A 19,597-nucleotide genomic window follows, 5' to 3' on the forward strand; every position below is an offset into this window, starting at 1 on the left:
CTGATTTAGGAAGTTCACAGATGATGCGGGCAGCCTCATTCTGTAATATCTGAAGTCTATCTTGGCCACCCTTATTTGCCCCAATCAGCAGGGTTTTGCAATAATGGCATTATAATGGCCCTGACTAAAATAAAGTCTCTCAGTTTTTTAATGACAGAAGGTGTTTGATGTTTCTTAATACTCTTAGACGGCAATGCGAGTTAGCAATGATTCCATCCACCTGTGCCTCTGAACTCATAGATGCCTCCAGATAGACACCTAGGGCCTCATTACGACCCTGGCGGTAAGGGGTTAACGCCAGCGTTAGCTGCGCCGACCCCTTACCGCCAATTACGAGGTCCCCTAGCGCCATGGTGCTTTTAACACCTGCTTTCAGCAGGTGTTAAAATCCATGGCGCTAAGGGACCATGGAGTTAATTACGCCACCGTAATTTACGGTGGCGTAATTAACGCCTTCCCCACTCCCATTATGCCCTATGGGGCAAAAATGGGAATGGGGAAGGGTAAATGGGGATTGGGGACTTACCGCCCCGCCAAGGTCGGAATGGGGCGGTAAGTCCGCCAACCACCATGGCGTAAACGTAGTTTACGCCATGGTGGTAAAGTCACGGCCCAGGCGGTAACTTACCGCCTGGGTCGTAATGAGCATCCTAGTCTTGACCTTGTTTATGACTCCTTTGTGATTGCCTTAATATACCTGTGTCTATATTCCAAACTTTGTTTGGCTCTAGCTTGTGGAGAGCCAAAAATCCTCAGTCAGTTTTGTTACTATTTAAGCACATCCAACTATTGGACATCCTATTTTTTATGGTGTTGTAGATGTCGAGTCTGGCAGAGTGTCATCCGCATAGTTGGTGAAATGAATTACCATAGCTGTTAGTAGATCACACAGGGGTCTAATGTACAAAGTAAAAAGGTCAGTGACAGGCAAGCTCCTTGCGGGACTCCATGGTGTATTAACTTAGCTGCCGAGCTGGCATATCCCCAGAATACCCTAGAGGACCTATTTCTCAGAATAGAGCTAACCCAACTTGTGGCTTCCTGAGAACAATTACCTGAGGTTGCAAGAATGTCCAGTAAGCACCTGTGGTCCAGCAAGTTGAAAGCGGCCGATAAATCCAGGAGAATCAGCAGCCCTGACCCACTTCTCTCCATAACCTCCGGCATATGAGTCTGGAGGTCGCTTTCGGTCCTGTAGGCTTGGCTTTTTCATCAAACGTGTCACAACCACATGCTTAATGGACTAGGGTACAGAGCCAGAAGTAAAGGATGCATTCGCAAAAAGGACTAAGAAGGAAGTAAATAGCTCTGGGTTATTCAAAATGAGTAGGCCTTTCATCTCAATCTTAACTGTATGTCTGAAAGAGAAGCCAGGATTCTCGCTCACTTTAAGTGTTACTGTATCTAGAGTTTTACTTTCCAGATTGCTAAGAATTGTTGCAAGTGCCCTATTTATTTTGTCTGAGAAGGCTTGTTGAGCCTTATTGCAATCCTCTGTGGATGGAACAATTAACTGTGGTTTTTCAAGCATTTTGTAAATCTCAGACAACTTTTTTCTTTAGTTTCCTGCTGATTCAATCTGTTTATTGTAAAATTCCTTTTTAGCTTCATGAATTTGGTTTTGTAGTTTTTTTGCAATTATTTCCATAGTGCCTTGTTCTCATTTATTTCCCCCCAAATTCGTTTTGCCTGCCCCTTTTGCTGTTTCAAACTAGTGGGGATGGAACTAAACCATGACTGGTGCCAGGTTTTGTTTCTCACTGTCTTCAGATTTAATGGAGCTACATTATCAAAGAGACTTTTTAACTGGGAGTTAATGAAGCGTTTGAGGAATTTCCAGAGAGCTAAACAGGTTGTTAAGGTGCCAATCAAGTTGCTCAGATTGTGGGTCAAATTCTTTGGTGAAACCCCACATTCCCAGTAATCTCTTTCCTGTTGCGGACCTCCCCTGCTATCCCTTTGCCCTCACAGCATCCCCATCCCCCCATTAAAATCCCAATTTACCTAGGACCACTATGGGATCCTCTGTCTATGCTCTGCTGGGAATGGACATAGACAAGGGACTCATTTGTGTAGCTTCCTTTTTTCCATGGCACCCATGATGTATTGTTTTCGTTTTACTTTGGAACAATGACGCTTATGGATAAGAGCCTTTAAAATGTCTAAGGAGCTACTTCCCTGCAACTCGCTTTGCTTTGCTTGGACCCTTTCCTCAGGATAGCAGGCCATTTTCAGCTGCCATGACCCAGCCCAGAGACCCTTCTCCCCACTGTTTTTCAATCCTTCAGCTTCCCAATCCTACAGGTTTTCCTTGTTTTCTTAAGTACTGATTGACTTTACCACCAAATTGCGCTCTCGGGGCAGGTTGGATATTTATTGCACAAGAACAGTGTCTCGCCAATAGACGTCATTCCTTTCTCTATCACTCATGTCGACTGTCACAGCAGAGTACCATAGTGCTCCATGCGTCCATTCCGCGGGGGATAAACGAAAAGCTCTGAAGGGTCTTCCATCTTCTCGTGTGTAAATGTGTTTATATTGGAAGTGCCTCTTTGCTAAAGAGTGCATGATGCAAAAAGTCAATGTTTGCAATTCTTTATTTAGCTCCAAACGCCAATATAGCAATATGCAGTCGATCGATTGCCTGATTAATGTGTTCCAGGCCTTGTTGGCCAACAAGCCGGACTTTCTGCACATACATTGCGTAGGTACTCCAAACCTGAGAGGCTGATGGCTATTGTAAGAACATTAGCAGGTTCGATTCTACGAGGCGATTGCTTTGAGCGCAGCCCAGACTTGCTCGATGTACTAAATATCAATTAAACTCTTAAGCAACTGACCGTGCAATCAAATAACAAAACAATTGTTAATGCTGATCTCCTTAACTTGCATATATTACAAAGTCGAGCAACATTCTAGGCTGCAATCATTTTATTGAAATACATCAGTTTTATGCAAAATATTGTATGTTTAGCTACTAAAAAGATGCATTACATGCTCAGTACAACTCCAATACTGTCCACACATATTTTGGCAAATTCATTCAGTTATTCAACAAAACAAACAGTGGTTTCATGCTTCTAATGTTGGCTTACACTTAACACACAAAGGCACTATTCACGACACTGGGGGGCAATGCAAGGCAATCACATGAAGTAAAAACGATCTGTGCACCGATGAACACATTGTAAAAGGATCACATGACAAGAGAAGACTTGCAAATAGTGGCACTTGATTTGTTGATATAAATTGTTTATTGAAATGTCTGTGTAAGAGGGTGATCAGAAATGCTTTGTGAGGGCCTGGAAAGCATTTTTCTTTTCCAGCCATTTTACCTGCTATATCCAAAGGCTACAGAGGACTACACATCGCCGTGGATAAGAGTAGTTATGTGCTGCTGTTACCTTTTTTTTAAAAACATATTTTTACAGCTATTGTGAAACATTACTGCCCTGGCCATGGCTAGTGGCTCAGTTGCCATCCAGGTCTCCCATGCATGCAGTAACCAGAACAGACACTGCTTAGCTTCAAAGTGAAGAAGGGGCCAACCTCCTCAGGCCATGTTGCCTGATAAATGAACGAAAGTTATAAGAGCAGTTAGAGAAATGGGTCAGCCCTTTCCTTGCTTTGAATCTAAGCAGGGTCAGTCCCGGTTACTGCATGGATGGGCGAACAAATGATTTAGTGCTACTGTCAGTCCTTGAAAGTTTTGCGCTCAGAGACCATTTTTTGCCTTTTTCTGAATTGCATTCTGGTATTTGTAGTCTCCCAGTCAATAATAAAAAAAGAAATAGATATTTTTAGAGCAACAGTGGGTTTCCCATCCCTGCAGTAACTGTGACAAACTCTGCTTAGCTTCCGAGTGAGGAAGTGGTCAGCCTCCTAGGGCAGTGGTCGTCAAACTTTTTAGGCTGGGCCCACCCTGAGCAAAATGTGGGCAGGCCGGCCCCCCAAAAATGCCTAATGGACAGTAAGTCCAAATGGCTATAAACTATTGCGCGCCATCACCGCACCCTACTCCCAGTATAGTCTCTGGGCTCCCCCACCAGCTCCCATCACAGTCTCTGGCCTCCCTCATCAAAACTCCTAGCCCAGTCCCTACGCTCTCCCCACCCCACCCAAGACCCTGGGCTCTCCAATCCCTGCTCCCCCCACTATCCCATGGCTCCCACCCATCCTGCTCCCACCACAGTGCCTGGGCTTCTGTTACGCTCACCTGGATTCCACAGGGGCGTCAAACGAAGCTGGACTGCTGCGGTCTCCACCAGTGTGACTCATAGCGAAGTGATGATCGACTGCACTTGCCCACTCAGTTTCGTCTGCCTGGCCCGTAAGAATATTTTTCTAAAAGCAGTAAAGGGGATTAGCCACCCGTGGTAGAGAGGTTTCACTAACACTATTTTCCCTGAAAACTTCCAGTATTCCCCTTCATAAAGTCTCACCTTATTGTTTGGAAGGATGAACTCTCGATCCTGCGTTGAGTGCAGGCGCTCGTAGAAGTTCAGTTACTTCACTGATCCAAAGGTATTTGGCAGAGTTCCAGACAACAATGACTCCGAGGTAAGTAGTGTGTAAACCGAATGTATAGTTCTTTTAGAGTTCAACTGTCGTTAATTCGTTCTTGCTCTTTTCATACCTTTTCCCTTGCAGCGTGATCCAAGGAGTGAGTTTGCCTCGATGGATGAAGGTAGCGCTTAGGTAAGAGTCAGTTTGTACGAAGCACTTTCTAGCAAGTAATATTGTTCCAAATGTAATTAACCAATAGTTCTCTATCTTCTTTGCAGGTGTGGTGCCTTTCTGAAAATGTCTAACGTAGGATGGTGACCAGCACTGCCTCGAGCGGTAAAATTCTGAGTAAGTATCTTGCGGTAAGTAAAAGAATGTCTTTGGGGGAACCCCGCTCACCTTTTGTTTGTTCTTGTATTTTCAGATGCTGATGTTTGGGGCGACAGGTGATCATGGTGCGACTCTGCAGCTGGCAATGCGACGCAGTTTATTTTAATTTCTTTTTCCTTTATCCACAGGTGCGGCTGCTCCAGGAAAAGATGATGACCAAATGGAAATCTCCTTGTCCTAACCTTCTCTTCTTCTTTCCTTTTCTCTAAGATCGGCTCCGGACACAAGACGGGTGTGGCTGTAGACTGGATGCTGGACTGCAGACACAGTGAGCGTTACGCTGCTAAGATGCAGAATAACGCAAAGTGTGTGCTGCTCTTCGGGTGTGGCTTAAATAGCATCAAAAAAGCACTTCCCAGGTAAGAAGTTCCAGTACCACACCCAAGCAGCAAAATAGTTCCTAAAGGAAAGTAGTCCCTTCCTGGTCTGAACATGAGTTCTTTGCAGGATGACCTGCATAGTTTAAAGTTGGCAATATGAGCTAGGCGCCTACGGCGCCAGGACTGACCCCATATAGCCCCTAGGTGGGGTTTTGGGAATTCCTGTGTCTTCTTGGGTGCCTGTTCCCTGGACAGATGGACCTGTTACGGATGTCTGGGGGCAGGCATCGTGACAGCACTCCCTGCCAAGGCCCCTCCTAAGGCTGTTCTCCTCACTGGTCCCGGTTTGTCTGGGAAATTCTGGTGGAACCTTTTCACCAATCAAGGTGCTTGAATATTGTCACTTGGTTACCATTACCTTTCTTGTGGACCATAACCTTTCCAGTCAACCAGATAAAAAAGTCTTGATTTGACTATTTTTGAGTCCAAAATATTCTTTACTTCAAATTCTGGTTCCCCTTCTATTAGGATGGGGTTAGTTGGTTTAGTTAGCCTTGTCCGTGGTTTTACTGGCTTTAGAAGTGAAACATGAAAGACTGGGTGAATTCGCATATTTGACGGTAACTCCAATTTGACGGCCACAGGATTAATAATGGCTTTAATAGTGTAAGGTCCCAAATACTTGGGGTTAAAGGTTTGAGTCCCCTTTAAAGGTATGTGTCTTGAAGTCAGCCAAACTTGGTCTCCTATCTGATATTTCGGAGCTTTGCTTCTATGTTGATCTGCGGTTTTCTTGTATCTCTCTTTAGCCTGTTTCAAATGTTCGGTTGCCTTTTTAAAAGCTTGTGTAATAGTGGCGTGTAGATGGTTCACGGCGGGCATCTCTAAGTGTTGGGGCGAATCGAGTTTAGAGGTTTGAAGATGTCGCCCATATATAGTATAAAATGGTCTTTGTCCTGTTCCTGAGTGCAATGAGTTGTTGTATGCATATTCGGATAGCCACAAAATTTCTTTCCAATTGCCTTCGTTTTGGTGTAACATGCACCATAGGTATTGCTCTAGTGTCTGATTGGTCCTCTCAGTTTGACCATCGGTTTGAGGATGGTGGCTGGTTGATAATCTATCGTCGATTTGGGCCAATTGACATTATTTCCTCCAAAACTGAGAAATGAACTGACTTCCCCGGTCGGAAACCAATACGGAGGGGAATCCATGTATTCGGACGATATGTTCCAGAAATTCCTTGGCCAAGGTCGAGGCTGAAGGTAGACCCTTTAATGGAATGCAATGAGCCATTTTAGAAAAAGGATCCACTATAACTAGGATGGGGTTATACCCATTACATGTGGGAGGATCAGTAATAAAGTCAAGGGATAAGGTATGCCAAGGCGTAGGCAGAATGTCCAAAGGTTGTAATAGGCTTGCTGGTTTCCTTTTCTGGGTCTTATTTTGGGCGCAAATACCGCAAGACAGTACAAATGACTTAATGTCTTTCCGCCAAGTAGGCCACCAGAATTGTCTTTTGATCTTGGCCTCGGTTTTAGTGATCCCAGGATGCCCTTCTATCAAAGACTCATGGTAATTTGAGATAACATGTTCTTGTAATTCTTTATTTGGTAGGTAAAGACGTCCTTGATAGTATGGTGGGTGATCGGTGGCTGAATAATCTTTGCCTTTGTTCAACCAGCTTTGTAAGTCTGCAGGGTTGAAAAGCTGTTGAATCTTTTTATGGATGTCGTCCAGAGTCTGTAGAGCGGTTATACCAAGAATTCTTCTCACCGAAATTATGGATACTGGTTCTGGATTTGAATATCCTTCTCCCATTCCAATACAAGATAAGGCATCTGCTTTGCCAATTCGACAACCTGGTCGGTAAGTAATCACAAAATCATATTCCGCAAAGAATAAGGCCCATCTAAGTTGGCGTGACGATTGAGCCTTGGCTGTCTTTAAATATTGTACGTTCCTGTGATCCGTGATTACGGTGATGGTGTGTCGAGCTCCGAGAAGATAATGCCGCCAGGCTTTGAACGCCGACTTCATGGCCAGTAGTTCCTTGTTGGTAACTGCATAGTTTAACTCTGGTGCTGAAAATTTCCATGACCAGAATGCCACTGGGTGAAGTTCACCAGTTTCAGCATCCTTTTGGGAAAGGACAGCTCCCATGGCTAAGCTGGATGCATCAGTTTCAACCACGTACGGAGGTTCTGGACGTGGGTGCTTTAAAATAGGAGCTGAAGTAAATTTCTGTTTAGGTCTTGGTAGGCCTTTTCAGCTTCTTCTGTCCACTGGAAGCGTTTATTTTTCCGCAAAAGAGCCGTGATGGGGTGTACAAGATGTGAAAAATCAGGAATTAATCTGTGGTAAAAGTTTGCAAATCCAAGCATACTCTGTACCCCTTTAATCGAGGTAGGTGAGGGCCACTTGAGGATTGCATCCACCTTTCGTGAATCCATTCGAGCTCCTTTTGGGGTCAGGATAAATCCAAGGAATTCAACTTCCGAAGTATGAAAAATGCAATTTTCCGATTTCGCATTTAATTTATGCTGGCGTAGTTTTTCTAGTACAGCACGAACGTGCTTCACATGGTCTGATTCAGATGAAGAGTATACTAAGATGTCGTCTATGTATACAACAACACAGATGTCTATGAGTTCGCGAAGGACATCGTTCATAAAATACTGGAAGGCTGCCGGTGCGTTGCAAAGCCCAAAAGGCATCACCTGGTATTCGAACAATCCGTATTTGGTACAGAAGCCAGTCTTCCATTCATCGCCTTTTTTCACTCGTACCAGATGATGCGCCCCTCGGAGGTACAACTTAGTGTAGATACGAGCATCCTTTACTTGGTCCAGTAGTTCTGGGATCAGGGGCAACGGGTATCGGTTTTTTACCGTTATTTGGTTTAATGTGCGATAGTCAATACAAGTCCTAAGGTCACCTTCCTTTTTCGGGACGAAAAATAAAGACGATGCTGCCGGAGACTTGGACGGGTGAATGAAGCCATTAGCGAGGTATTGATCCAAATATTGCCGTAAATGAAGATTTTCTGGTTCAGTAAGGGCTTAAATTCTGGTGCATGGAATCATATGATCTGTTGGGTGGTAACGTGTTTGCTTGTTCTTTCTGCAAAACATCCTGAAATTCCTGGTATTCCTGGGGTAACTGAGTTATCGGATTCATGACCGTAGCCAGTCTTTTGATCAAAGTTCTTTCAGGGTAACAAGTGTGTGCACAATTCGAGAAGGTCACTCTCTTTTCTCGCCAGTCAATACAAGGATTATGAGTTTCCAACCATGGCATTCCCAGAATTATTTGGAACTGTGGGGCCTTGATTAAGTCAAACACAATGCTCTCTCGATACCCATCTTGACCCAACAGTGTCATCTCCATAGTTGAATGAGTTACTGGACCTGAAGCTATTTCGGTCCCATTGACGGTGGTGATTACATCAGTTGTGGGTTTTTTGCAAAGAGGCAGGTTCATCCTTGTAACCAATTCTTGATCCATGTAGTTTCCTATGGCTCCACTATCTATGTATGCTCTCACTGCGTGCATACGAGATGGTTGCCTTTGATCTATAAGGACCATTGGTATAATTAGGTGCAAGGTCTGAGTGTCCTTCTTCATGCTCGGCAAGCGGACCTCTACGCTTGTCGTGCGTGGTTGATTCCCGGCTCTGATTCCATATTGACTTTGTCGGCGACTCCTACCACCTTCTTAGGTGGTTTCACTGAGAAATCCTGTAAAAAATGCTCCGAGGTTCTACAATACAAACACAATTGTAACTGCTGCGTCTTGTCCTTTTCTTTTTGTTTCAAAGGTCCTTTAACCCCCCCAATTTGCATGGGTTCAGATACATCAGTTCCTTTGGGGGTGGCGTTATCCTTAGGTCTTACCAATTCTCGATTCTCGAATCTAGCCCGAACAGCCTTCCGATTCTGAAGTCTGTGATCCAACTGGACAACCAAGTCTTTGTATTCAGCACAATGTTGAGGTGGGTTCACTACTTGTGCCAAAACGTCTTTTAGTTCACTTTGTAGCCCACGATGAAATAGCGTAATCCGCTTGACCTCTGGCCATCCGGTTTCTACCACCAACCTATTGAAGGTTGCGATGTAGGTCAGCAGATCCTGGTTACCCTGATGCAAGGACAAAAGTTTGTTATCCAAAGCTAGGCCTTGGGAATGTCGGGCAAATAGTCTTTCCATGCTTAGTTGAAAACCCTGAAAATCCCGAAGAAGAGGGTCATCCTGGTTGACCAGTGGAATAGACCAATCGGCTGCACTGCCGCTGAGATACGATAGTACAAAGGCTACCTTTGCTTGATCATTCAGAAAAGCTCCAGGTCTACCTAAAAAATGCAGGCGGCCCTGGTTCATAAACACGGCAAACCTTTTGGGGTCCCCCGCAAAACGTTCTGGCGGTGCTAAAGGAACTGTCCCTGGTAAAATTACTTGCACTGGATTACTTGATTGAGCTTGGGCAGAAGCTCCACCGAGTCCAGGTAAAGGTATGTGCCCAGCTTGAGCTTGAAGTAATCGCCTGGCGAGATCATCCATACGTTCTTTTGCCACAATCAGTTCTCTCCTGAGAGTATTAGTCTCTTGACGGGCGGAATGCACTTCAGCCCTTAGTTCTCCCAGTATTTGGGCTAATTGGTCAGTCTCTGAGGTCTCCATAATGCCTGGGTGGAGATTTGTAGTAAGGCTTCGCATTCTGTTACGCTCACCTGGATTCCGCAGGGGCGTCGAACGAAGCTGGACTGCTGCGGTCTCCACCAGTGTGACCCGTAGCGAAGTGATGATCGACTGCACTTGCCCACTCAGTTTCATCTGCCTGGCCCACAAGAATATTTTCCTAAAATTAGTAAAGGGGATTAGCCACCCGTGGTAGAGAGGTTACACTAACAATATTTTCCCTGAAAACTTCCAGTATTCCCCTTCATAAAGTCTCACCTTATTGTTTGGAAGGATGAACTCTCCATCCTGCGTGGAGTGCAGGGGCGTGTAGAAGTTCAGTTACTTCACTGATCCGAAGGTATTTGTCAGAGTTCCAGACAACAATGACTCCGAGGTAAGTAGTGTGTAAACCAAATGTAAAGTTCTTTTAGAGTTCAACTGTCTGTTAATTTACTCTTGCTCCTTTCATACCTTTTATCTTGCAGCGTGATACAAGGAGTGAGTTTGCCTCGATGGATGAAGGAAGCGCTTAGGTAAGAGTCAGTTTGTACCAAGCACTGTCTAGCAAGTAATATTGTTCCAAATGTAATTAACCAATAGTTCTCTATCTTCTTTGCAGGTGCGGCGCCTTGTCGAAAATGTCTAACGTAGGATGGTGACCAGCGCTGCCTCGAGTGGTAAAATTCCGAGTAAGTATCTTGCGGTAAGTAAAAGAATGTCTTTGGCGGAACCCCGCTCACCTTTTGTTTGTTCTTGTCTTTTCAAATGCTGATGTTTCGGCAGCGATTCAACGGCGCCGGGTCATGGAGATGCTCCAAAGACAGGTGAGTATGGCGTGACGCTGCAGTTGGCAATGCGACGCGGTTTATTTTAATGTCTTTTTCCTTTATCCACAGGTGCGGCTGCTCCACGAAAAGATGATGACCAAATGGAAATCTCCTTGTTCTAACCTTCTCTTCTTCTTTCCTTTTCTCTAGGATTGGCTCCGGACACAAGATGGGTGTGGCTGTAGACTGGATGCTGGACTGCAGACACGGTGAGTATTACGCTGCTAAGATGCAGAATAACGCAAAGCGTGTGCTGCTCTTCAGCGTGGTTTAAATAGCATCCAGTTCCCAGGTAAGAAGTTCCAGTACCACACCCAAGCAGCAAAATAGTTCCTAAAGGAAAGTAGTCCCTTCATGGACTGTACCTGAGTTCTTTGCAGGATGACCTGCATAATTTAAAGTTGGCAATATGAGCCTGGCGCCTATGGCGCCAGGACTGAACCCATGTAGCCCCTATGTGGGGTTTTGGGAATTCCTGTGTCTTCTTGGGTGCCTGTTCCCTGGATAGATGGACCTGTTCCGGATGTCTGGGGGCAGGCATCGTGACAGCTTACCCATCCTGCTTCCAGCACAGTTGCAGGGTAGTGTTGGCCGGTGACTTTTTTAAGTGGAGGCGCATAAATATTTCCACCAGATATGCCATAGTGACCGAGTGCAGCAAGGTAGCCCAAAGCAATCCAGGGGGTATCTGGGGTTTTTCACCCGTGAATTATTTTTAAATAATGGGTTAAAATGTTGCCTTTTAAAGCATACTTTAAAAAAGAAAATGGGTAAAAATCCAAATAGTTTGCAAATGGTGCTGGGGGGCTCAGGGGGAAAACATGGTGTTTATAACTGGACATCTATGATAGATATCCAGTCAAAAAATACCATCCTTGTCCCCTGGGCTCCACAGCGCCTCAGAGGGAAAGCTGATTTTGGCAGGTGGTTAGGGGGATTGTGCAACAAAGGCATTTTTAAAATGCCTTTGTTGTACAACCCTCCTTTCCCCCTCTAGCTCCCACTCATCAAAATCAGCTCAACTGACCAAAACAAACACACACACACCCACACACATATTCACAGAGCAATATCTATATCATTCACATGAGCACCCATCACCATACACTCACTCATAACACAAGCATACATGCATCCATACACATATTTAAATAAAAAATGAATGAACATAAACATATCTTCTAGAGGGGCTTGCACGTGAGTGCTGAAATACCCCGCTTCAGGCTGCTCTGTCTGTATGTGCGAGCAGGCACAGGAGCTCCCTCTTGCAAATACAGACATGCAGTGCCCCAGCCAGCATTTCGTGAAGCAAAACACCCCCAGCCGTGCATGGCTCATTGAGCATGTGTGGCTGAGGAACTGAACTGAACTGTCAAAGGATTTCCCTTTGACAGTTCAGCCAGCCCAGTAGCATTCCCTCAGCTGGAAAAAGCAGCTGAGGGAGTGCTCAGTGTTTCACTGGGCTGGCTCTTGGCTCCGCCATAATGGGTGATGGGGCCACTGGGTGGACGCCTCCTCACTCCTTATGGATGAGCCGCCAGGCTCAGACTGGCCTGTAGGGCAATAAGGCAATACCCATACCAAAAATACAAAATGCTAGTGTAGGCCAGTCAAAATTGCCCACTTTTTGGCCACTGAGGGCCAGCATGATGAGTTACCTCACTGTGCAGCTAGTAGTTTGACCATTGTTGCTCAATTAATATTCTTTAAATATCACAATGTGCTTACATTTTAGCAAACAACACCCCCTTGGGTACTATTCAAACAGTCTATGACTAAAGGAATGAATATCCATTTGCAACTGCGGGCCACTTTATTATTGGTGCCTGAGACAGTGTTATGCTCCAGTCTGACCATGTGGGCTGCCCCAGCCTATTTCTTCCAATCTAAAAAAAATAATAATAATAAATAAAATGTTTTTATAATTTCATGCTGGGTTCACGTGCCCCCCACCACCCTGGGGGGTGCACCACACAGTATGAAGACCTCTGCCCTAAGGCCATGTTACCTAACAGATGAGCCCACCTTACAAGACAACTTAGAGAAACATGGCTTAAGGGTGCTGGATCCTGCCTCACTTTGAATCTAAGCAGGGCTGGTCCTGGTTACTGCATGAATTGGGGACAGTCCACAGTCCTGAATGCAGTGCGCTTTCTTAGTCTTAAATATCTCATAAAATACGGCATCTGCATTATTGTTTTTTTTTTTTTTTATTTTTTTATATAGTATTTTATTGTTATTAACATAATACAGTGGTCACAATAACAAAGCAACAAGCAAACAAAAACAACTCCAGACTGTCATAGTCGTTCACAATCAGAAAAGGTACCCAGAACATCAACAGTTGAGCGATCATCTCATCACATGTAATAATGTATAGTATGGTACAAGCACAAAACAAAGCACCCAGTGCACATTCCCCCGCCTGTACATGGGACACTCAGGCCACACCTTCCTCCCACCTGTCCCATATTTTCGACGCTTTGTTGGGACAGCCTCGCGCCGAGTAAATCCTACGCTCCATCATAGCGCATATGTCCATATCTAATTTCCATTGTTCCAGCGTTGGGGAGTCAGGGGTACCCCATTTCTGCGCTATATTGCGCTTAATCAGCCCCATCGCCGTGTGTAAGAGCAATCTTTCCCACTTATTAGTTTCTATCTCATCGGGCACGCCCAGAAGCAAAGCCCCTGGGTCCAGTGGTATGGTGCGAGTCAGAACTCGGGAGAGTTCCCTACAGCATGCGTTCCAAAAAGTTTGTATCTGGGGACACAGCCACAAAATGTGAATAAAGGTCCCTTCCCCATCCCCACACCGCAAACAGTTTGGGTTAGAAGCCCGTTTCCAGCCATATAGACGTGTCCTAGGGTAATAAACCCGATGTAGTATTTTCAACTGCACTAGTCGAAGCCTAGAGGAAATGGCGATTTCCCGGGGATGCATAAGGACTTGTATCCAATCCTCAGGATCTATCACCCCCACGTCTACTTCCCACTTTGCCTTTAGTTCATTCAATTCGGGGGTAGCAAAGGAGGATATAGCATTGTAAAGGATGGAAGTGCATTTGGTAGGGATATGCGCCGGAAGGATGTTACGCTCTATGGGGGTATAGTCCGGTAACTGTGTATCTGCTGTCAGGTAGGGTCTCAAAGCATGGGCGAGGCGAATGTAATGGTAATGTTCCGTATTCGGAATCTGGAATCGCAATTGTAGGTCATCAAATGAGGCCAAACACCCCTGTGTAAGCATATCCCCAATCCTGGCAATCCCCGCGTTCACCCACCTAGGCCACGGCTCCAACTTCTGGGTCTCAGCTAGGTTGTTGTTCCGCCAGAGGGGTTGTGCTCTAGTAGCTTTATTTTCCCACCCAATGAATCGGTGTGCCTGTCTCCACACTGTGATCATATGCGTAGTGGTTGTGGGCGGGGAGGTTCTCGAGAGGGGCTGATAGAGGAGAAGCAGGGGGTCAGTGTTGCGCATGGTGGCTATCTCAGCCCGTATATGGGGCAGGTCTCGGTCCCCGTGGAGAAGGTCATTAATCACCACCAGTTGTGATGCCCAGTAATACGTTTGAAGGCGGGGAACTCCTATTCCTCCCTCCCAAATAGATCTTTGGAGTGTAGTTAACGCAATTCGTGACTGGCCTCCCCCCCACATGAGGTCTCTGAGAAGTGTCTCCACTTGGTAGAACTCCGAGTCGGGGACTTTAAGTGGGGCATTTTGAAGGACATAGAGGTTAAACCGTGGTAAGGTCAAACCTTGAAAGTTTAGAACTCACAGACAATGTTATGCCTTTTGCTGAATTGCATTCTGGTATTTGTCATCTCTATGTGAAGATGGGGGGAATAATGCCACAAGTGTACACTTTTTGCCTATCATAGTTCTATAAGGACTTATATATTTGAGTGACACTATGATATGTGTACTTTTCAAGTTAGCATTATAAAGCAGATTATTGTTGAAAGCCAGACATGGGGGTGAGGATTGGAAATAATGAGAGGGCAATAAAGTCATGAGTATTTGCGAACAATGTGGTAAGAGAGTTTGCAATGCTGGACAATGGCGTAAGCATTTTCCCCTGATTCTGGCTGGCCTTCCAGGCACCAGTAAAGGACACGTGTGGGTGGACAGCATAACATTTTTCAGAGGGCAGACATAATACCTTGTGTTCTTTTGAGGTTGATCAAGTATTTGGATACCAGGATTTTACTCAGGATGTCATGTTCCCAGTGCAGATGCTTGCCCACAAGACCACACACACTTGTTTTGTATTTAGATTTTGTTTTCCATGGAATATTTCACAACAGGTTGCTGGGTTTAAAAGCTGAGCACATTTTATACTTTGCCAGCATATTTATTGGAAGATTTCCTCTCTCAGGTTATTTTTCTGGTGTCCATTACTTCTTTTTAAAAGTCCAATATTATTTTGTCATGCACACTTTCCTCTAAGGAGAAGGTCAATTGTGCTGGGTTTCTATATTTCATAAATATATGGTAACTTACTGTGCGTACATTCATGAGGGCCAGCTTTTGATTTTCGCTATATGGGCAAATGTTCTTGGGGATATGCTATTGCTGCAGCTGGTAATTTCTTTCCCTTTTCCGTGCTGCTTAAATGTGGTTAGTTGGGGGATGTATCAAAACAGTCACAAAGAGACCAGCCATAAAACAAAGGGCTTGTAACATGCTGCTTAATCAAAGCGTGTGATCCTCGGCAAATAATGTTATTGCACAGGACATTAACTAAAAACATGGGAGTTCTAAAAACTATAACAGTGTATGACATGCCAGGTACAGCTAGTTATTATTCTTCTACATACATTCTTCTTCCTTCTAGTCACAAAACACTCTAAATACTGCTTCATTGTTTGAATGAGGGCCCAATTCTGAGGTGTGTGCAAATGTATGAAAGGTTTCTCCATGAAGGAGGAACACTTTCCTTACAAGCTCCATATTCTGATAAAGAAAGAATGTGGTACAGGGACATGAAAGCATCAGGTTTTGTGTCTACCAGATTTATGGTTTGATAACAGCCCTAGCAACCATCAGGAATGTAGAGCAGCCACATGGAGGGGATTCTCCTTCCAGCAGCACTGGTTTAGCACATAACATACGGCACCTGTCAGGTGGCGTTAAACTCTACTGCACACTCTTTCCTTTTGTATAAACAACATTTCCTAGACTGCAGCACCACCTTTCTAGTTTAATGAAAGTTTAAGAAAACTTTCTTAAATTAGATAAGTGGCAGTCTTTAAGAAATGCTCGCAATGCCACTGGAGCACATGTTTCCCCCGCAACGAGTGATTTTAGCAGCTTTTGCTAATGGAAAGCACAACTCACCTCCTCTACTTCCACCCACTGAAGAATAGTGGTGCTGGAAACTGGAGCGAAGAATTTCGTATTTTCACACTCTTTTTATCATGAGCTCAGAATCGGGCCCTCAGTGTCTCAGTTCATTAGTCTATGGGTGGAAATATAAAGGCATTTCCCCAGACAGCTACCCAGAAGATTTAAACGAACTGCAATCCTCTATAACAAAGCATCTCACTTTGTAACCAAACCACACAGAAAATGACCATCACAAATAATTGATATATTTATATTTAGCTTGGTTCGTATAAGGCTTTGAAAAGAAACACTGTAAGAAAGAAACAAGGTAAGCAGAGTAAACACGAGTACAGGCTCTTTACAATAGTAGTGGACTATGAATGAGACATCAACCTCTTGGTGGGTGGAATTGTGTACTTGAAAGAGTAACAGGATATACTTACAGTCAGGCTATTAAACAATGCACAGTAAATCAGTGATAGTATGATAATGTGCATACATTTACATTTATGGACAATGATAAACAGCTAGGAATTGTGAAGATGACGGATGAAGGTTGTTGGAGGAGGGATTAGAAGATGGGTCAGTCTGGGTGTAGCTTTAAATATGAGGAGGTGCTGTTTGAGGACAGAGTTGAATTCTAGAATGGTAGTGACGTTCTTGATGTCAAGGGGAAGGGTGTACCAGTAATGAGGGGTACGTCGGGAGAAAAAGCTGAAGCAAGAGGCTGCACAGGGTGGGGAAGGGGAACATTTGAGGCATCAGAGCAAGGGATACTAGTGGTGAGAATCAGGCCAGAGATTTAACCGATCCCAATATTGGGCCATCGCATGAATAGATTTGAAAACTAAGAGAAGAAATAAGAAGAGAGAATAGTGGTGCATTGAGAGCTGGCCTGTGTGCAGGCAATGTGCAGAACTTAGGCTGGTGCAAGGCTGATGCTAGATAAGTTGCTGTGTTAAAAAGAAATATAGGAGAAGGCTTAGGAACAAACAGTAACAGTAATCAGTTCTGCTGAGATCAAGAGTAGCAAATTGACTTTTTGAAGAGTGAAAGGTAACTCATTAACTTTCACCTCGTAGAAGTGGCAATGGAGGTTATGAAGGGATGAAGTTTGAGTTTCTTGTCAATAAAGACATTCACGGTATGGGAGATGGGGTGGGATATTAAAGATAGAGAGGTAGACAACTGTGGTCTTGGAGGAGTTCAGCATGAAACACTGAAGTTCCAAGCAACGAGCTGGGGGTAGATCTCTCTCGTCGGCTGGGGCCTCCCTCTGGAACAGCCTTCCTGCCTCCCTGAAACTCCGGTTCTGCATGCACCTCAAAACCTTCCTCTTTGCTTCTGCTTTCTCTCCCCATCTCCTCTGCAAAATTCCTGATTGAAACTGCATTGAATCTGCACTGGGCCACTCTTACTGTTCTCGGTCCCTGGCACAGCCACTTGCCCCCTGCTCTGCCTCCTTGGCAACCCCTGCACTGCGGGACTGTCTCTGTATCCCTACAGCCCCCCTCCCAGCACTTGTCTGCACTTACCTTGCACTTGCCACCAGCTGGCCCTTACTATTTATCTTGTTATGCTACTACCCCTGTACTGCACTTTCCCTTCTCCCTTTCCCCTTGCACTTTCCCTTCCCCTCTTCCCATGCACTCGCGCGATCTGAATGATACCTGGCCTAGTAAGATCGTTGTCTGTCTTCCCTTTGTCCCCCCCTCCCTGCCTTGTCACGCCTTGAAACACTTGTGTATAGGCGTGTTATAAATGCCATATCATATCATCATATCATATCATCCAGTGGTGGATAACAGGGAGACAATTATGAAAGTGTGTGTATGGTTCAAGTGTAAGCTCGGGAAAGGCAGATAAAAAGAGGAGGTGTGGAGAGTAAAGATCAGAGTTCCAAGCAGATTGCCTTGTAGCACTCTTAATCAGAGATGTGTGGAGTTGGAGTTTCATGAGGTGTGGAGAAGAAGCACTCAGACGGGTAAGAGCTACTCCAGGAATGGTCAGATACTGAGGTGCAAGAGGGTGTGGAGAAGGGAGGTTGCTCAACAGTGCCAAAGGCTACCAAGAGCTCAAAGAAGGTTATTAGTTAAGTGGAGCTTTGAGTAATGAGCACAAGAGAAAATGTTAGAGCATTTTGTTAGGCCCATTCCCATGAAGTGTTTGTTGTGGAACCCAGATTGTATGGGGTCACACCCATGTTTTAACCTCTAGGTACCCAGTGATCCAATTTAATACCACACATTCCAGAATGTTGAGGCTGGTATCAAGCAGGGTAGTTACATGTCAATGGTGCACATTTTTAAGGTAGGTAGTAGAGAACCTCTTTGAATCAGGTTCTAATCATAGGGGAGAAGTTATAGAGAAGTTATAGAGGGTACAGAGTTCGAGGTAGATGTAGTGTTCAAGATCCTTCATTGTTTGCAATGAAAAGGAACCCATGTCTGTGCAGGATGGTTAAGCTGTACACATGATGGGTTCTAGTTCATCTGTAGTAGTGGCAGGAGTGATTTAAAAGAGGGTTTGTTAAGGAGGAGAGACAGTGAGGAAAAGGAGTATAGAAGGAAGGAAGGAGAGAGAGAGAGAGAGAGACAGAGAGACAGAGAGAGGTGTGGAGGGAGTGGGATTGGAATAAGGAAAGGGTAAGAGAAAGCAAAGGGCAGACTTAGTGTCTGAACATAGAGATCATGCTGGAGAAGTAAACGGTAGAGTGTTTACATTGGCAGCAGAGGGAGAGGTGGAACAAAGAGCAGTCTGACAGATGTGACGGTTTCTCGAGAGTAAACGAGAGTTAGAGAGAACGTGAGCAGAAACAGAAGATAAGTATGGACATTGGATCCTATGATGTAGTGAGATTGGACATGGTACCTTGTTGGACTGAAGTGGAGTGGGACTTTCAACAACACCGTAGCTGGAGCCACATAGTTAACTTTGGGTGGTGATCAGGGTTGAGGGAGAGAAAGAGTGCTGATTGAAAGTGTGAGCTAGGTTGTGGTGGTTGAAGGTGGAGTTGATAGCAGAGTTGAAATCAATGATGATCTGTTCAATAGTGGAGTCCTGTGGTGAATTGGCAGCTACGCCGGAGGACCTAATCATGGCTAGGTAGAGAGCAAAAGAGAAGAGGTTTGAATGTGTTTTAGCGAATAAGGAGGAAGAGTGATAGTGAGAAAAGAGAGGCTAGAAGAGAGTTCTGACACAGTGTGGGGAATGATAGGACGATGAGATCTAGTGTGTTACCAGAGATGTATGTGGTTTGGTTGTGGAATGAGGCTATAGAGTCATGGAGAATGGAGTCATGTTCAAGACAGTAGTGAGGTGAAATTCTAGTTAGATCAAAGTCCCCTAAAAGGGGAGTCATGACATCAATTGGTAAAAAAATTGAAAAAGAGACATAAGTCAGGGAACAATGAGTTGAGAGGAAAAAAGGCCACTAAACTACAATTTTAGTCAGTGTGGCGGGAGCGTCTATCCTAATGTCAGTGTCTTCAAATGTGGAAGGGGAACCCTGGATGCAATAGGGGTTGATGGGCAATAATTATT

The sequence above is a fragment of the Ambystoma mexicanum genome, chromosome 1q (assembly GCF_040938575.1).
Source record: "Ambystoma mexicanum isolate Mex_15411 chromosome 1q, UKY_AmexF1_1, whole genome shotgun sequence".
In the NCBI taxonomy this organism is placed as follows: domain Eukaryota; kingdom Metazoa; phylum Chordata; class Amphibia; order Caudata; family Ambystomatidae; genus Ambystoma; species Ambystoma mexicanum.